Source organism: Rutilus rutilus (genome assembly GCF_951802725.1).
Source record: "Rutilus rutilus genome assembly, chromosome: 13".
NCBI classification, from domain to species: Eukaryota; Metazoa; Chordata; class Actinopteri; order Cypriniformes; family Leuciscidae; genus Rutilus; species Rutilus rutilus.
This window is the reverse complement of record NC_140218.1, coordinates 9,742,208-9,761,154: the sequence shown is the minus strand read 5'-3', so window position 1 is coordinate 9,761,154 and position 18,947 is coordinate 9,742,208. Positions and strand designations below refer to the sequence as shown.

General features: G+C 38.1%; 1 protein-coding gene across 3 annotated transcripts in view; it reads right to left on the bottom strand.

Moving 5' to 3' along the window:
• The window catches only part of dlgap4a (discs, large homolog-associated protein 4a), a 196,647-nt gene extending 186,456 nt beyond the window's left edge, over positions 1-10,191 (bottom strand). For 2 of the 3 annotated variants that reach the window (XM_084427409.1, XM_084427411.1), the window contains exon 1: positions 9,882-9,986. The gene's annotated coding sequence lies outside the window, so the exon portion shown is untranslated. Of the gene's footprint in view, positions 1-9,881 lie in introns of all 3 variants that reach the window. The other variant, XM_084427412.1, reaches the window with a different exon arrangement.
• Between the last annotated feature and the right edge of the window lie 8,756 nt (positions 10,192-18,947).

Here is an 18,947-nt window from a genome sequence, read left to right as displayed (position 1 = left end):
AGACACGTGTTAGCAACTGCTTCAAAAAATCATTCACAAAGGTGTGTTTTATGTTATGGAATTAAACGTGAAAATATCTTGAGCTTGTGTTCACCACAGATGTCATTCCAGGCATTTAACCAGAAACCCATTGACTTCAGGACGATGGAACCAGTGCTAAAATGCAAACTCATTTCTGTGTTTTTGGTGTAGCTACACAAATACATAATCCCTGCAACACTCTTCAGTGCATACTTAAGTTTTACTAAGCATTAAGTTAGCATTGCATTCAAACATTGCCATTCTCGTCTCCCAACCGAACTCTGAAAGTTTGCATGCTTTAGAGCAGCAAATGAGCTTTAGCGTAAGCCCCGCTGGTGTGCATGTCTTCATAATGCGATGAGGGCCCTTCCGGGGGGCCGGCGTTCAAACCAGCATTCGTCATCTTTATCGCTGAAGGCGCAATTACACAATTAGGAACACCCCAACAGACTGCAGCCGTTTTCAACTGTGCAGTTGTAAATAGAACAAACATCTGTTATTACCACACGCCACATCGCTTCTGCTCGGACACTAATTAATTACCCGGGGAAACGGCGTCATTAGTAGCTGCGGGGGGACAAAACGCGTCTTTTTACATGCAAATGCATTGGTGAACGTGCTTTGCCGCCACCTGATTGGTCAAGTTCACACGCGCGGGTCACTTACAGGAAGTTATCGAGCAGATCCTTCTGTCTGGAAACGAACGCAGGGACTCGAACGCTGTCAAACATGACAAATACGGGAGAAATGCAAATCTTATATTGTAATTGCGCCACAAGCTCACTTCATTTCTCTGATGGATTCAATTAAACTTCAACAATCTGCTCTCCATTTGTCTCTCCTCATGCTCTCTGCTTATCTCCCTCTCTGTCGCTCTTTCTCATTCTGCGAGACACTTAAATAATGAGGAAGTTGAATTAAAGGGAGAACGGTGACGTGGAAACGGTGGCTAATCTCTGCCGGCTGTAGCACAAGCTGTTCCGCGAGGAACGTCAGGTGGATTGTCTCGAGAAAATGATAGTAAATTAAGCGTCGAGTCTGTCAGATGGTTTAAAGCGCTTGTGCTGCACGAAACACTCGTATAACCCAACGAACTAAGAAAGTGATGGCTTATTTTATTAGAGGACAGTCCAAGCTCAAGAGAACAAACGTTGAGAGATCAGAGCTGACAGAGAATGTCCTAAAGCACAAGAGCTTCACAAAGGGCAGTGATCATGGAGATAAATAGGCCTGGTCCAGGAATATGACAGAGAACTTAAGTGATCTGACCTGAGATCATAGTAAAGGAGATCTACAATACCTGGAGAAAGCTGAATGTTATTCCTCAATATATCAATGATTCGGCTGGTACAGGACCCTCTTGAAGTATGTAGGCCTACATTTAGCCTACATTAATGTAGAATAGCCTACCAGTTAGTAAAATGAAACGTTTGCAAACATATACCCAGCTAGCAAAAATATGTCCTTAGCGTTTTGCTAATGTTCCCTTTTAGATGTGAAAAAGCTATTTCTGTGTTGTTTTTTAAAAATGTTTAACAAATCTTATTGGTTATGTGAATGTTAAAGGGACAGTTAGCCCAATTTTTCTTAATTCTGTCATCATTTACTCACCAGAAGAACACAAAAGAAGATATTTTGAAGAATGTTGATGGACCCCATTGACTTCCATAGTAGGACAAAATGGCTACCGTCAACTGTCTGGTTACCAACATTCTTCAAAATATCTTCTTTTGTGTTCAAACAAAGAATGAAACTCAAACAGGTTTGGAAAAACTTGAGGGTGAGTAAATGATGACAGATTTTAAATTTTGGGGTGAACTTTCCCTTTAAAGGAACATTCCATTTTATCATTCTTCAAACATTATGGGAATGTTACTTTTGAATGTCTTCTGAACATTCTGAAACAAGTTGTAGCATTTAAAAAATATTAGACAAATATCCAACTAAAATGTTACAAAATTATTTTTTAATCAAAGACTAAAGATTAATGTTGCAAGAACAAGAATGTTTGTGCATTACCTCGCCAGAACGTTAGCCAAAGTTCTGAGAACGTTTCCTGTTAGCTGGATATATACATTATATTTTAGTTCCCCTCCTCGACAAATCCTTTAAATTTAACGATATTCAGTTGAAAACACACACAAATTATGGCATTTATTAAAAACAACAATTATAAGCGCCAAGCCTAAACAAATTTATTTAAGGCAAAACTGAAAATAGCTGGCGTGTGGGAAATGATATATACAAATAAATTTGTATATAACGGTTTTTGAATATTTGTATATAAATACAGTATGCAATAAAATCTGTCATGGACCAATTAGAATCAAGTGTTCAAGAAGGTCTATGTGCAGTATATCTAGTGAACGTGACAGTAGATCCAACAGATCCAATCTGTAAATAAACACTCTTCAGAGACCCGGTTCCTCAGTCAGATCTCGTTTCTCTTCATCTTGGACATCATTACTGTGGAAGTGATTGTTAGATGGGAAATATAACTGTCATTTTCTCTACAAACAAAAGCCCCCCAGTATAAAAGTAGCCTCTCTAAAAATACATCAACTCAAGGACAGGAAATACACATTACAGAAGTGAAGCGCTGCTTTCAGTCACCTTTATGAGGCTTTTATGGGCTCAGAATTCAGAAATAGCCATGTGTCGACTGTACAAGTGTTTAAAAAAACAAAAACAAGAATCGGCATATTTTTAGCATAAAGTCTTAAATGTCGGAAATTATATTTGTACACTAAATAAAGTTTATTTATAACGGCATTAACTTTCACAAATGTGGATATATTCAGTTTAATATAATTATCTACTGTATTCAGTCTTTAATAAAGTAACATGCTTAACACCCAGGGGTTTATGTTATTATTATAATAACTTTGCATATATTGAGATAAGAGTCAATAGCCTGTGGAGATAATGTCTTAAAACAACAATGAATGTGAAAATAACTGCTCGAAGGCTCCTCGGCTATTAATGTACGACTTCGCCAATGGTTATTTTAGCATTTTCACTTCACATAGTTCATGTTTTCGTCTCTACAAAGGTTACAGCAGACATTTTGCCCGCGTCTTCTTGCCACCTTTGGTAAATCTTCCAATTAGCCGCATCAGTTCCTGGTCTTGGCATGATGTCACTTTGAGTATTGAGATGACTCTCCGAATAGACTGTAGCTGTATAAAAGGAGCGCGTTTATCAAACTACATCTAGTCTTGTGTAGCCTGACTTTAGACTAACACCAATGTACAACAACTGTCTACACAAATCACATATAAAAACTATCAGCCTTCCTTTGTTTTTTTATATGTAACAATCAGATTAAAACTTGCCATTTCAGAGAATAAACAAGTGCACACACACACACACACACACACACACACAATGGGTTGCCATGTTTTATGGGGACTTTCCACACACACACACACACACACACACACACACACACACACAATGGGTTGCCATGTTTTATGGGGACTTTCCACACACACACTCGCACACACACACACACACACACATACACACACACACACACACACAATGGGTTGCCATGTTTTATGTTTTATGCATGTTTTTCCACGCACGCACGCACGCACGCACACACGCACACACACACACACACAATGGGTTGTCATGTTTTATGCTTTCCCTAGACCTACTGATTTTTACACTGTACAAACTCTATATGTGACCCTGGATCACGTCACCAGTCACGAGTCGCACGGGTATATTTGTGGCAATAGCCAACAATACATTGCATGGGTCAAAATTATCGATTTTTCTTTTATGCCAAAAATCATTAGGATATTAAGTAAAGATCATGTTCCATGAAGATATTTCATAAATTTCCTACCGTAAATATATAAAACATTTATTTTTGTGAGTGAATGCAGCACAATCGAGACCATAAATGGACAACTTTAAAGACGATTTTCTCAATGTTTCAATTTTTTTGCACCCCCAGATTTTCAAATAGGTGTATCTCAGCCAAATATTGTCCTATCCTAACAAACCATGCATCAATCATGTGATGATTAAATCTAAATTTAAAAAAATTGACCCCATGTGACTGGTTTTGTAGTCCAGGGTCACATATTTTTTCCCCTTACATTAACCCTACCCCTATTTCCAAAAGACAAATCACTTAGTATGATTTATAAGCTGTTTTCCTCATGGGGACCATAATGTAGGGTTTACCTGAACCCCACACACATACATAAATATATACATTTCATTACTAACTTCATTTATGATAATAAAGACACACATCCAAACACACAATACCCACAATCCCTCCACTAGAGAACCGGCCAACACAAAAGCCGCTGTTACTCCACCATTTCACGGGCCATTTCTCTGATGTAAATAATCAATCACTCCTGACACTTGCGTATGAGGTCCTTTATTACACCTGATAATCACAGCAGGTAGAGTCTGCAACAACATCAATGAAGCGCACTTACAGCTGTGTTCCTCTCCGATCCTCTGAGAGCCGTAAACAAAGGACATGTGACCACTGTCACGATAAAAAAACAACTGATCCATACTATATGAGGTTGGTTATGATGTCACAGGGCCGGGTCGTTCTGATTGGGCAGCAGATTGATGCTGACAGCAAGCATAAGAGCAGAAAAGCTGTGTTATACAGAATTTGCATGCTAAACAACAACAGTAAAACTTCATTAAAAAGACATGAACTTATGTAGATGCTTAAGCACAAAAGCCACTGAAGAAGAAAACTGATAAAAACAAGCTTTATTGCTTCAGTTATCTGCACGGCTATATGATTTGCACAAGACAACAAACTCAGTTGTCACACAGCTTCACACTGCTTTGCTAAGCTTGCATTGATTTTTTTTCCCCTATTCCATCAAATACAAAGCTAGTTTCCTTAATACAATCAGAATGCGAATGACAGGAGAAGTATATGTGAATATTGACACTTTCAGCTATGCAAGTTCAATTTTACACATCATGATCTGAAATGTCAGAAAGCAATTCATAGTGCAATGCAAATAAAAGATTCTTTCTGAAGGGGCCACAAGGGGTGCTATAACAGACATTGGTATAAACTGTCTTCTTCTACCATCGGTTTTCTCTTTCAGGTCAACTCAGGTCCATTATTTGGTACAGTAAGTCATTGGTGCGGTTTTGACCACTTCTAGACCAGTTTAACAAGAATTCCCTATTAACTAGATCAAAACTAATTAGTTTAAGCATAATCTAACATGTGGTTTGATTTGTTGTGGCTAGGAAATGCAGCTGTGCCTAAACAATGCAATCCTGACAGCAAAAACACTTGTGTGCTGTTCTTTTCAATGCATTGAACACAGGGTCCAAAATGAACACTTGCCAAGCAGAAAACACGAGTAAAAACTGGCCTTGGCAAATACATTAAACAGCTACTCGACTGCTGGCAACATTGTATTCGTCTTAAACTGAACTGTAAGAATGATAGACTGACCCTCACTAGTGTAAGTGACGTGCAAATTAAACACAAGACATGCAAACGTCTACTGAAGAAAATATTATAAACTGATCAGAAGTGACAGTGAAGAAAATATTTCTATTTCAAATAAATGCTGTTCTTGGTAACGTTCTATTCATCAAAGAAGATATATACACTCACCTAAAGGATTATTAGGAACACCTGTTCAATTTCTCATTAATGCAATTATCTAATCAACCAATCACATGGCAGTTGCTTCAATGCATTTAGGGGTGTGGTCCTGGTCAAGACAATCTCCTGAACTCCAAACTGAATGTCAGAATGGGAAAGAAAGGTGATTTAAGCAATTTTGAGCGTGGCATGGTTGTTGGTGCCAGACGGGCCGGTCTGAGTATTTCACAAGCTGCTCAGTTACTGGGATTTTCACGCACAACCATTTCTAGGGTTTACAAAGAATGGTGTGAAAAGGGAAAAACATCCAGTATGCGGCAGTCCTGTGGGCGAAAATGCCTTGTTGATGCTAGAGGTCAGAGGAGAATGGGCCGACTGATTCAAGCTGATAGAAGAGCAACTTTGACTGAAATAACCACTCGTTACAAACGAGGTATGCAGCAAAGCATTTGTGAAGCCACAACACGCACAACCTTGAGGCGGATGGGCTACAACAGCAGAAGACCCCACCGGGTACCACTCATCTCCACTACAAATAGGAAAAAGAGGCTACAATTTGCACGAGCTCACCAAAATTGGACAGTTGAAGACTGGAAAAATGTTGCCTGGTCTGCTGAGTCTCGATTTCTGTTGAGACATTCAGTCAGAATTTGGCGTAAACAGAATGAGAACATGGATCCATCATGCCTTGTTACCACTGTGCAGGCTGGTGGTGGTGGTGTAATGGTGTGGGGGATGTTTTCTTGGCACACTTTAGGCCCCTTAGTGCCAATTGGGCATCGTTTAAATGCCACGGCCTACCTGAGCATTGTTTCTGACCATGTCCATCCCTTTATGACCACCATGTACCCATCCTCTGATGGCTACTTCCAGCAGGATAATGCACCATGTCACAAAGCTCGAATCATTTCAAATTGGTTTCTTGAACATGACAATGAGTTCACTGTACTAAAATGGCCCCCACAGTCACCAGATCTCAACCCAATAGAGCATCTTTGGGATGTGGTGGAACGGGAGCTTCGTGCCCTGGATGTGCATCCCACAAATCTCCATCAACTGCAAGATGCTATCCTATCAATATGGGCCAACATTTCTAAAGAATGCTTTCAGCACCTTGTTGAATCAATGCCACGTAGAATTAAGGCAGTTCTGAAGGCGAAAGGGGGTCAAACACAGTATTAGTATGGTGTTCCTAATAATCCTTTAGGTGAGTGTATATATATATAATCAGAAATGTTTATTGAGCATCAAATCATCATATTAGAATGATTTCTGAAGGATCGTGTGACACTGAAGACTGGAGTAATGATGCTGAAAATTCAGCTTTGATTGCAGGAATAAATTACATTTTAAAATATATTTACATAGAAAACGGTTATTTTAAATTGTAATAATATTTCTGTTTTTCTGTATTTATGATCAAATGCTGGTGAATATAAAATACTTTGGCTCTAAACTCCATTGTCAATAGCACAAAACATTTGCAAAAAAAAAATAATGCACAATAAGAAATGGTAAGAAATATGTATGGCTAGTAAGAAATATGTATGGCTAGTAAGAAATATGTATGGCTAGTAAATTTTCCAGTCCACATGCCATTGGCAGGTGTGGAAAGGGTTGATTTTGGATCCTGATTGCACTGTTTGAGCTTCATCCCGCATCACAGCCGAAGGATAAATCCCTGTTGACATCACACGTATAAAGTGTTTCATTAAAAGCGCCTGCTGTCTAATGGCTGTGTGTCGGAGAGACACACACAGGGTCATCCGCCTGCGGCTGCGCGAGCTCAGATCCGTGGACACATTCGACTGAATCTGTGCCCATGACCCACCGCGCTTCCTCTAATTGAGATGAACGGCAATGTTTGTTTTAAATGCTGATTTATTCTTGCAAGCCCTTCGCTGAGCTGAGCGACGCCCACCGCGCGCTCTTTAGATTTGCCACAACACCAAAAAGCGCAATCAATCAAAACCCCCCACCGCTACAACGGGCTTTTAATTAGGTCCCGTCCAACTGGGGCCCTCGCCCGTCAAATACCTGCAGAGAGAACCAATCACAGCTGGAACATCTGGGGGAGAAAAGCCCTAAAATATGTGTTAAATCAGGCAGCTGTGGGACGCTGGGATCTGTCGCTGACTGCTTTTTGCTTACAGTTTAGCTAGAGAAAGAGAATCTATCAGCGGTTGTGTCTCTCGAGCAAACCAGCAGTGAAAGACGCCCTGGAGGCCAGTTAAAACACTGTGAAAATGGCTGTCTTTGACCGTGAGATTGAGAGAATATTTAATGAAGGGTTGAAGTGATGGTCATTATTCACTCACCTTAATGTTGTTGCCAACATGTATGCTGTTGTTTCTTCCTTGGAAAACAAAGGGAGAATTGTTGAAGAATCCTTACACAGAGTTTTCCAAGCAGACGGAAATTTAAGTGGTTCTTCAATATTTGGAATCAGAATACAGATTTAGTTGCTCTTGGTGAAGATTTTTCACCGATAACAGCTTTTTGGCCAGTTTGCAAACAAAGCTATCACAGAAGTCGCACAAGTTTTACAAGAAAATACTATTTCAGTCTTTCTATCTCAAAATGTCACGGTTAATTCAATGTTGTATGTCAATAATACATAAATAAATAAATAAAAGGTAAGATTTCTGCACTAAAAAAATCATGGCATGGTTTGTTAATAACTATTTGCATAATTGATTATTTAAATAATATTTTTTTCTAAATGCATTTATTCAAATCAGCATATATCTGTTTATTTTTAAGACAATTACATGTATTCATTTAAAAATATGAACAAATATGGCTATAGCTGTGGAACAAGCAATAATCAGTTATTTCAAAAGACTGAAACTAATTGGATTTATTGTAAAAACTATTCATATTTCATGTATGACTGTCAAATATGCATCACATTAAGTGTATTATTTTATATTTAAATGGCGTAATCCAAATGCATGGATATATTATATGTATAATTGAAATACTAAAGCTTAAATTTAGGCCTAAATATTTTTTTGAGTGTATGTTATGCACTTTTATGATGCTGTTTTGTTATTTTTTGAGCTTAACAGGCTTCTTTTGTTGTCTTAGGGTGAGTAAATGGTGATAATGTTTTCATATTTGGGTGAATGAATCTCTAAAAGTATATTGACAGTTGATTCGGATCTTGTCATCCACTGAATCTCTGCTCTGACTTTTAGTTGATACCATGACAACCAAATATCAGTATCTCTTACAGTAACAGTATCAACAAAATAAGTTGATTAGTGTGTTATGAAAGGAACTGTCTGTTTACTGTGATACCATGACAACAGTCTCTCTCAGTAACTATACTTAGACAATTAACTCAAAGGGTTAACGATGCGTTTCAGACACACTGCAGACAAACACAACCAGACATATATATACAACATAACTTCAAATTTAAACTATACCTGGTTTTCATTCAGTAAACATATTTTATAAGAATGAAAGACCCTAAAAAACAAACTAAGTCATTTTAAGCGTCAGTTCAGGTAGAAACAATATGGCTCATATGACATCTCGAACGTGTACTAATTGTGATGCAGATCAATTAAAATGCATTTAATATGAAAAATAGGAAGGAAATAAGGAAAAAACCCTAATGACACCCAAGCAATTGTGTATTAGACTTAATAGTGAAAAAAGAGACCAAATATCAGTGATGCTTCAGAAATATCTCCATATCTGTGGTACCTTATTTAAAAAACTGACCATTAACATTAATACCATGACAACAAACATCTCAGCATCTCTTACAGTAACTACACAGACATCAAAGGGTTAACCGTTATGCATTTCAGACAAACTACAAAGAAATCTTACAGTTTACATAGTAACAGTTATGCTGTGCTATATTAGAGATGTGCACCTGTCATGCATATAAAGTCAATTAATGGAATTAAACAACTTTGACGAACAAACAGCCTTGTCAAAGATGTCATTGAAGATCCCCAAGCAAATGTTGCATTGATGTAAAAAAAAAAAAAAAAATGCATACTAAAAAAAAGAACTTTAGCACCGGGAGAAACAAACAGACTGAATTGAGCCCCAGATTTGGCCCCTGGCACACAGACAACTGCAAAATGCGTCAGCAGACCCGATGCAGCAGAAATTTACATGCATGTTTGTTTGACAGCAGCATGAAGCTCTTCCCTGTGTGTCATTTATTTCGGCGCACGTTTAGCATGTCAGTGTTGATGTCAGGTTCACTCACCGCACAGATCGAGTCAAAAATCCGCGTCGATCCTCTCCGTCCTTGTTCGTTTTCTCACGGAAGGGCCCCCGGTAAGACTCTCCGCCGTTTCCCTCCGCTAACACGGTACATCCTCTAGAGAAGCTGAGCAGAGAATCCGCTACTGTCTGTCCGCTCCTGATGAAGATGATGATGATGATGACAAACGGCGAGCGCACATCACATCACTGAACGAGGAAGACGGGTTTCATGGCGAGCGCTGCCGCTGATGATGATGATGATGATGCGGGAGAAGGACGCGACCGGATCCCACATCAACCACTGGATGAATGTGAACATGAAGACTGAGGAGCTGCACCACACGGTAAACACGGGGGTGTTGCAATGACTGGACATCCCATAGGAAAGAAAAAATAGCAATGAGATCTCTGTAACCGCTCAGAGATTCTCCTGGACAGCAACGAGATTAAATATGAAGGAATTACAGTCTCCTGCTTTTTAGAATTTTTGTCATGTTTCTCCCCTATTAGATCTCAGCAATGTCTCAAACTATGTGCAAATTTGCATTGAAAAGTCAAATTCTTCGATATGAGCTCAAATATGTCTCATCTAATTCTTCTGAGAGCCAAATAAATCAGTAGAAAAAAACACAAATGAGATCTCTTTAACATCAATTGATAAAGATTAAATATAGAGCAATTACAGGCTCCTGCTTTTCAGATGTCTCTCATGTTTCTCCTCGAGATCTCAACTATATCTCAAACTTGCATTGAAAATTTGAAAAGTCAGATTCTTCAATATGAGCTCAAATATGTCTCATCTAATTCTTCTGAGACCCAAATAACCCAAGAAGAAACAACACAAGAGAGATCTCTTTAAAATATCGACTGATAGACAGTGAGATTAAAGATAGAGCAATTACAGACTTCAGATTCTCAGATTCTCCTACTAAAAGAAGAGACCCCAGTAATCTCATGTTTCTCCTCTAGAGATCTCAACAGTGTCCCAATTATTCTCAAATTTGCATTGCATTGAAAATCTGCATTGAAAAGTCAGATTCTTTTACCTCTTTAACACCTCAATCGATTCTCCTATAGCAATGAGATTAAAAAAGAGCAATTACAGTTTCCTGCTTCTCATATATTCTCCTAAAGTAAAAGACCCCAGTGATCTCATGTTTCTCCTCTAAAGATCTCAATAATGTCTCAAACTTGCATTGCATTGAAAATCTGTGTTGAAAAGTCAGATTCTTCAATATGAACTCAAACATTTCTCATCTATTTGTTCTGAGACTAATGCATGCAGAAAAATCACAAATAAGATCTCTTTAACATCTCAATCGATTCACAGACAGCTGTAAAAGATCCCAGTGATCTCACATGTTTTTCTTCTAGAGATCTCAACAATGTCTCAAAGTTGCATTGAAAATCTGCATCGAAAAGCCAGATTCGCCAGTGTCTCCTCAAACATTTCTCTCATCTAATTCCTTTGAGACCAAATTACCCCAAATATCTCATGAGAAAAAACACAAATGAGATCTCTTTGACATCTCAATCAATTCTTCAGACAGCAATGAGATTAAATACAGCAATTATGGTCTCCAGCTTCTCAGATTTTACTCCTAAATTAAGACCCCAGGGATCTCACGTTTGAAAGATACCTTTCTCCAGGGATCTCACATCTAGATATCTCATCAATGTCTCAAATGTTTTAAATTTTGCATTGAATTGAAAAGTCCGATTTTTCCATATTACCTAAATATTACTTATCTATTTATTCTGAGACCAAATTACCTGAGTATCTCATAAGAAAATCACAAATGAGATCTCTTTAAAATTCTCTAAGACAGCAATAAGATTAAACAAATAGCAATTAGAGTCCCACGTTTCTTAGCTTTTTCTCCTGTAGTCTCCTCTAAAGATCTCACAATGTCCCAAAATGTTCAGATGTGCAAAAATGCCAATGATTCTCAAATATTTCTCATCTAATTCTAAAAAATTACCAAATTATCTCTTTTTAAAAAATAAATAAAATAAAAATCACAAATTACATCTCTTTAATTTCTCAATATCTCTCCAAGACAGCAGTGAGATGAATTAGAGCACATGTGCTGGAATCTTTTGTTAAAGATCCTAAATTATGCTAAAAGTAAAATGGACTTTATCATCAAAAACCAAACTCAGTTGCTTCTAAAGCTACAAGATAAATTGTATCAACAATAGTTCTATTTTAGGAGAAACATATGAGACAAAGGCGATAACCCAATGAATCTCATGAGCGATGAAAGAGTCATTCCTTCACTTTTCAAACATTGATTGACTGATTGATTAATGGAAACATTTCCACAGCAGGCCATTAATCAAATAATATGTCAAATAAATGCAAATGCAATGGACGATCCTCAAAACACTGTTTTGATATTAAGAGGTGTAGAAAAGTGAAGTGGAGATGATGGAGATGTTGGTAATGTGGGTTTGGACTCATTCTGGTTATGGTCTGCTTGGGGTCTCGGCTCAAGGAGACAAACGTCTCTGGGCTCAGTGTTAAGGGCAGAACAGACGTGTGTGAACTGATGAACGAGTGATTGGGATGCGGCCGGTGTGGTTTAGCACTGAATGTAAGCATGGATTACTCTTATGTTACCAAGAGCCCTTCATGTCCGCAGGCGCTTGTGCACTTGACGGGGTTTAATGTTTGAAGTGTGTTTCCAGTGACTCTCTATACGAGGACGCTGCATGTAAATGCACACATGGCTATACGTACACTCAAGGACGAACGCATACACACGTTATTAAGCTGCGCTAAAGCCACTCTGACTTCTTGACCCCCTCCTTCCTTAAGGATGAACTGTTTTATTCCCAGATGACTGGAACGGACGTCATGTTTCTGCTTTCGCTGCTCTCATCAGCGCTGTAGGGGGTGAGCAGAAGGTTTCACACAAACACACACACACAGATGTAGATGTTTCCCGTTCGCACATCAAATGCTCGTCTGCACCTAAAGGGCAAATGAAAGGCAGGAACATTTGTAAATAACCGACGTCATGTGTATTAAATGATGAAACTGGACACTGGAGTTTATAAGAGCAGGTTTCAGATTCATGGTTGAAGGTCACTTCAGCAAACCACTAAATAAATAGGCTCATATCTCACCCACCTTCTGTTCACTATAAAAGCGTTTGGATCAAAGCATCTGCTAAATTAATGTAAATGTGCAGTGACCCTAAAAAGTTTGGAAGCACTTTACAATAAAGTTCCATTAGTTAACATTCAATGAGCATCACATTTGTTACAGTATGTATACATCTTTGTTAACGTTACAGTGTTACGGTGCATTTATACATTTAAGTACTGAGTAATAATAATGAACATGTATTTACTATAGGGTTAGGGTAAGGAGGTTTGGTTTAGGGTTAGTTGCATAGTTATGTATATTATAATTATTAGTCATTATTAATACTATAGTGACAACACGCAACGTGTAACAAAAATACTAAAATCAAGTGTTACCAAAATGGCAAGTAACACTGAATTCAATGTGAAATTTTGAAGAACAAGACCTTAAAAAGTATTTATTTGTAAAAACCTACTACAATAATCTTTGATAAATATTTTTCTGTTCGTTGTTAGTTCATGTCAGCTCAGGTCCATTAAATAATATTATCAGATACAACTTTTGATTTAAATAGAGTGTTTGTAAATGTTGAAATTAACATTAACTATGATTAATAAATGATTTAGTAGCATTCTTCATGTTTCTGTTAACTCATGTAATTCCAAAAGTTTTTTTCTTTTACGAAAAGTAAAGGAGACTTAATTATATTATAAAATCTCAAAGCAAAAAATAAGTTTGTTAGGTTTTGTAAAGGACACTATTATGATAACCAAACCATGTGGAACATTTGCAGAAAACTCCTCAAATCTATAAAATAAGTTTCACGAATGGGCTACTTTCAGCTTTCAAACTTTAAAAGTAGTTCAAATGATCTAGATTGTAGATCTAGATGTTATTTAGGCCAACATCAAAAAGCTTGAAAGTCGAGTTTGACACGGATCTGAGCTCAAACCAGCAGGGACAAACACTCAGATGCTGAGTCCATATGCCTCGCATTCTCTCCTTCATCTCCTGCAGCCTTCATCTGGAAACCTGCTCTTGAGCGTAAAAATCAAGTATTTAAAACACTGGGTTAATAAAATAATTAAAGCATCCATCACAGAATAGCATAACATCGACCAACCTCAACACCAACCTTAACCCAAACTAATTGAATGTTGATTCATTCCGATATGAGAAGTTTGACCTACCTCAGTTAGGGTAGATTAGTGTGATTAGATAGATTAGTTCGGGTAGATTAGTGTTAGATGATGCTGCACCTGTCGTACAGATCTGAGATCAGATTACTTCCCTTCTTGCTGATTGAAAATGTGTTATGCAATGATACAAATTCAGAATTAAGCTCTGTTGTTCAGAAATAGTTCAGTGCATTATCATTACAAACATTTCTTGATTATACACTCACTGGCCACTTTATTAGGTACACCGTTTTTTTGGCCTTAATTGTTCATAGCACAGATTCAACAAGCTGCTGGAAACATTCATCACAGATTTTGGTCCGTATTGTCATGATAGCATCACAGTTGCAGATCCATGATGTGAATCTCCCGTTCCTCCACATCCCAAAGCTGCTCTATCCGATTGAGATCTGGAGACTGGAGGCCGTTTGAGTTTAGTCATGATCAAGAAACCAGTTTGAGATGATCTGAGCTTTGTGACATGCTGCGTTATCCTACTGGAAGTTATCAGAAGATGATACACTGTGGTCATAAAGGGATGGACATGGTCAGCAACAATTCTCAGGTAGACTTTGGTGTTTAAACAAAGCTCAGTTGGTACTAAGAGACCCAAGAAAATATCCTCACACCATTAAACCACCAGCAGCCTGAGCCGCTGATACAAGGCAGGACGGATAATTGCTTTCATGTTGTTTACGCCAAATTCTGACTCAATTATCTGACTGTTGCAGCAGAAATTGAGACTCATCAGACCAGGCAAAGTTTTTCCAATCTTCTATTGTCCAGTTTTGGTAAATGCGTGTGAATCGTTGCGTGTGCGTGTGAAAGGTTTGATGTGTTGTGTGTTCAGAGATGCTCTTCTCCTTCAAGGTTTGATGTGTTGTGTGTTCAGAGATGCTCTTCTGCTTCAAGGTTTGATGTGTTGAGTGTTCAGAGATGCTCTTCTCCTTCAAGGTTTGATGTGTTGTGTGTTCAGAGATGCTCTTCTGCTTCAAGGTTTGATGTGTTGTGTGTTCAGAGATGCTCTTCTCCTTCAAGGTTTGGTGTGTTGAGTTTTCAGAGATGCTCTTCTGCTTCAAGGTTTGATGTGTTGAGTGTTCAGAGATGCTCTTCTGCTTCAGGGTTTGGTGTATTGAGTGTTCAGAGATGCTCTTCTGCTTCAAGGTTTGATGTGTTGTGTGTTCAGAGATGCTCTTCTCCTTCAAGGTTTGATGTGTTGAGTGTTCAGAGATGCTCTTCTCCTTCAAGGTTTGATGTGTTGTGTGTTCAGAGATGCTCTTCTGCTTCAAGGTTTGATGTGTTGAGTGTTCAGAGATGCTCTTCTGCTTCAAGGTTTGGTGTGTTGAGTGTTCAGAGATGCTCTTCTGCTTCAAGGTTTGGTGTGTTGAGTGTTCAGAGATGCTCTTCTGCTTCAAGGTTTGGTGTGTTGAGTGTTCAGAGATGCTCTTCTGCTTCAAGGTTTGGTGTGTTGAGTGTTCAGAGATGCTCTTCTGCTTCAAGGTTTGGTGTGTTGAGTGTTCAGAGATGCTCTTCTGTTTCAAGGTTTGATGTGTTGAGTGTTCAGAGATGCTCTTCTGCTTCAAGGTTTGGTGTGTTGAGTGTTCAGAGATGCTCTTCTCCTTCAAGGTTTGGTGTGTTGAGTGTTCAGAGATGCTTTTCTACAGACCTCTGGATGTATCAAGTGCTTATTTGAGTTACTGTTGCCTTTCTATCAGCTGAACCAGTCTGGTCATTCTCTTCTGACCTCTGATATCAACCAGGCATTTTCACCAACAGAACTGACGTTCACTGGATATTTTCTCTTTTTCAGATCATTCTCTGTAAACCCTAGAGATGATTGTGCATGAAAATCCCATTAGATCAACAGTTTCTGAAACACTCAGACCAGCCCGTCTGGCACCAACAACCATGACACATTCAAAGTCACTTAAAGTCCCCCTGTAATCAATAATTGTATCCCTTAAAACTCATCTTTGATCACCAAAATGACATATTTAAAAACATTTCCTTGAAATTTTTTTTTTATTAATGTCTTAAAAATAGCTGGAATTTAACTCTACACTCTTGCCTCATTTGGTATACGTGGTTCTATGAATATGCAAATGAGCCCCGCCTCCACTCACTCACACAGCTCAGAGATCCATTCGTTGACGATCACGTTGATCTGATTGGTTACAAGGTAGTTATTACCTTGTTAATGTTACAAGGTAACATTAGTTAACATGAACTAACAAGGAAAAAATACTTTCAAAAGCAGGTATGCCAACCCGATCTCACGGCAATTCGTACGAATTCGTAAGATTTTTGCTAAATCGTACATATTTTATGAGTTGCCCAATTCGTATGAATTCGTACGAATGACCTACACCTGACCCCACCACTAAACCTACCCATCACTGGGGTTTAGACAAATCGTACGAATTCATTCGAATTAGCCACCTTTTACTCACTCGTACGAATTTGTACAAATTGGTCGTGAGACAGCGTTGGGTATGCATGTTAATTTCAACATTAACTATTACATTACTTAAATCAAATGCTGTATCTGATTTATTTAATGGGGTAATTATTATTTAATTATTTAATGGGTCTGAGCTATCTGTATTTGGAAAAAATAACTGTAAATGTATTGCTCATTGAATGTTTGTAAATGCATTTGCAAATGTTAAATAATGGGACCTTATTGTAAAGTGTTGCCATTTTTTCATTATGCATTCAACTCCAAAACTTGCGTTTACTAATGTTATTTGTAATTTAACAGATGCTTTTTTTTTATTGAAAGTTACTTACAGCACACTAATTATCGAGGGGAGTACTCATGAAAAACCAAGGGTGGAGTGTTTTTCCTCAAGGACACAATGGTAACAAGGCAAGACTGTTATCATCAGAATGAAAAGAAGCCAGAATTCTCTCACATGATGAAACAGTAAGACTCTTTTGGAGGAAAACAGCACAGCTGAGGGCGTCTACATGGTCTGCATCACTAAGAGCTGCTGGGGAAAGACTAATGATGTGTTACTAACTCTCAAAGGTCATGGATTAACTGTTTATCTCTATCAGAATTGCTGGTGGTCTGCTTAAAACCCAGATCCACTGAGGTCACCAATGCCAACAGATCCTACAGTCAATTCATCACTCTTTACAAGTATTATTTATATACTTTTATAGTATTTATTCTATTTTAGTCATTTTTGTGCTTGGTTTTGGCTTTAAAAATATTTAAAAACTTTATTTTTATTTCAGTTTTAGTTTTAGTAAATGTAGTACTTCAGCCTAAACTTGGTTCCATTCATGTTTTAAGTTTAAGCTTTTCATATAATTTTATGTAGTGTCATATGATCCTTCAGAAATCATTCTAATATGCTGATTTGCTGCTCGAAAAGCATTTTTTATTATCAATGTTGAAAACAGTGAGGATACTTTGATGAACAGAAAGTTCAATAGAACAGCACTTATTTGAAATATAATCTTTTGTAACATTACAATGTCTTTACTGTGACTTTTGATCAATTGAATGCATCCTTTGATACATATAGGTATATATAAAATCAGCTTTATTTCAATGAAAAAATATGCTTTTTAATAGGTTTAAGTTTACATTAACTATACTGCTCTTCACATAAACATTACATTGTTATGCAGTTTGATGATCCTTATCAGTTTTATCCCCTTACATCTGTATGTGTGCCTAGAATCCTAAACGAGGGGCGCAATAAAGCTTTTTCTATGTACTATAACAAAGCCAATACAATGCTCCGACACTGCAATGTAATAAATTCAGTTAATGACACGCTTGCTTTTAATTTTTCCAGCAGTTTCAGTGCAAATTAAGATTTTTTTCCTGCCAAATAGTGACTCACATTTTATTCGTCATTAATTTTGTCATTGTAAATGTGGCTGTGTTTTACAAATGAATATTGCACATTTAAACACACTTAGACTGGATTCTCTGTGTCTATCCCAGTCTTCACCCGCCCCCATTCCTCATTCCAGGAAGAGTGCTCTTACAGGAAGGTCAGGGCCTGAGCCACGGATCTGCAGTGATTGAAATCTTCTCCAGCGTCTGAGGCTCATTTCAGTGGCCTGACACTCACCCCCCTCATAAATAATCCCTCCGCTCTGAAATGGAACTGGGAATGAAGAAGAAACGGAGAGGGGAGAAAACTGATAAGATCTTTTTGGAACAGGAGGACCTGAAAAAAGTATGCAAATTTGTGTTGCGTTCCTTCAGGGTGTCTCTTTTGTGCAGGACGATGGGGAAATCTGGTCATTTAGAGTCATGTCTGTCACACAGATGGACTATTAAAACCGCCTGTGGGGAAAGAGGTCGGATCAGAGAAAGAGGGAGAGAGAGAAATTGAGGCAGTGGATCTGCAATAGTGTTACTGCATCCCAAGAGCAAAGTAGATTTCTACAACAAAATGTGTAAAACTCACCACCATGATGCTAGGATATTCTGGATGGATGTTAAGGGGTTGCTAGCTGGTTGCTAGAGTCTAAAGGGTGGTTGCCAGGTCGTTGATGGTTACTAAGGCATTGCTAGGGCACCGTTATGTTTTGGTGGTTTCTAGTGCATTGTTACGTGGTTCTAAGATGTTCTGGATGGTTGCCAGGGTGTTCTAAGTGAATCAAGTGGTTGCTGGGGTGTCCTTGGTGGTTTCTGTGGACTTCTAAGTGGTTGCCAGGTTGTTGATGGTTACTAAGGCATTACTATGCAGTCACTACAGTCTTTTGGGGGTTTCTAGTGCATTGCATCATGGTTCTAAGATGTTCTGGGTGGTTTCTATGGTGTTCT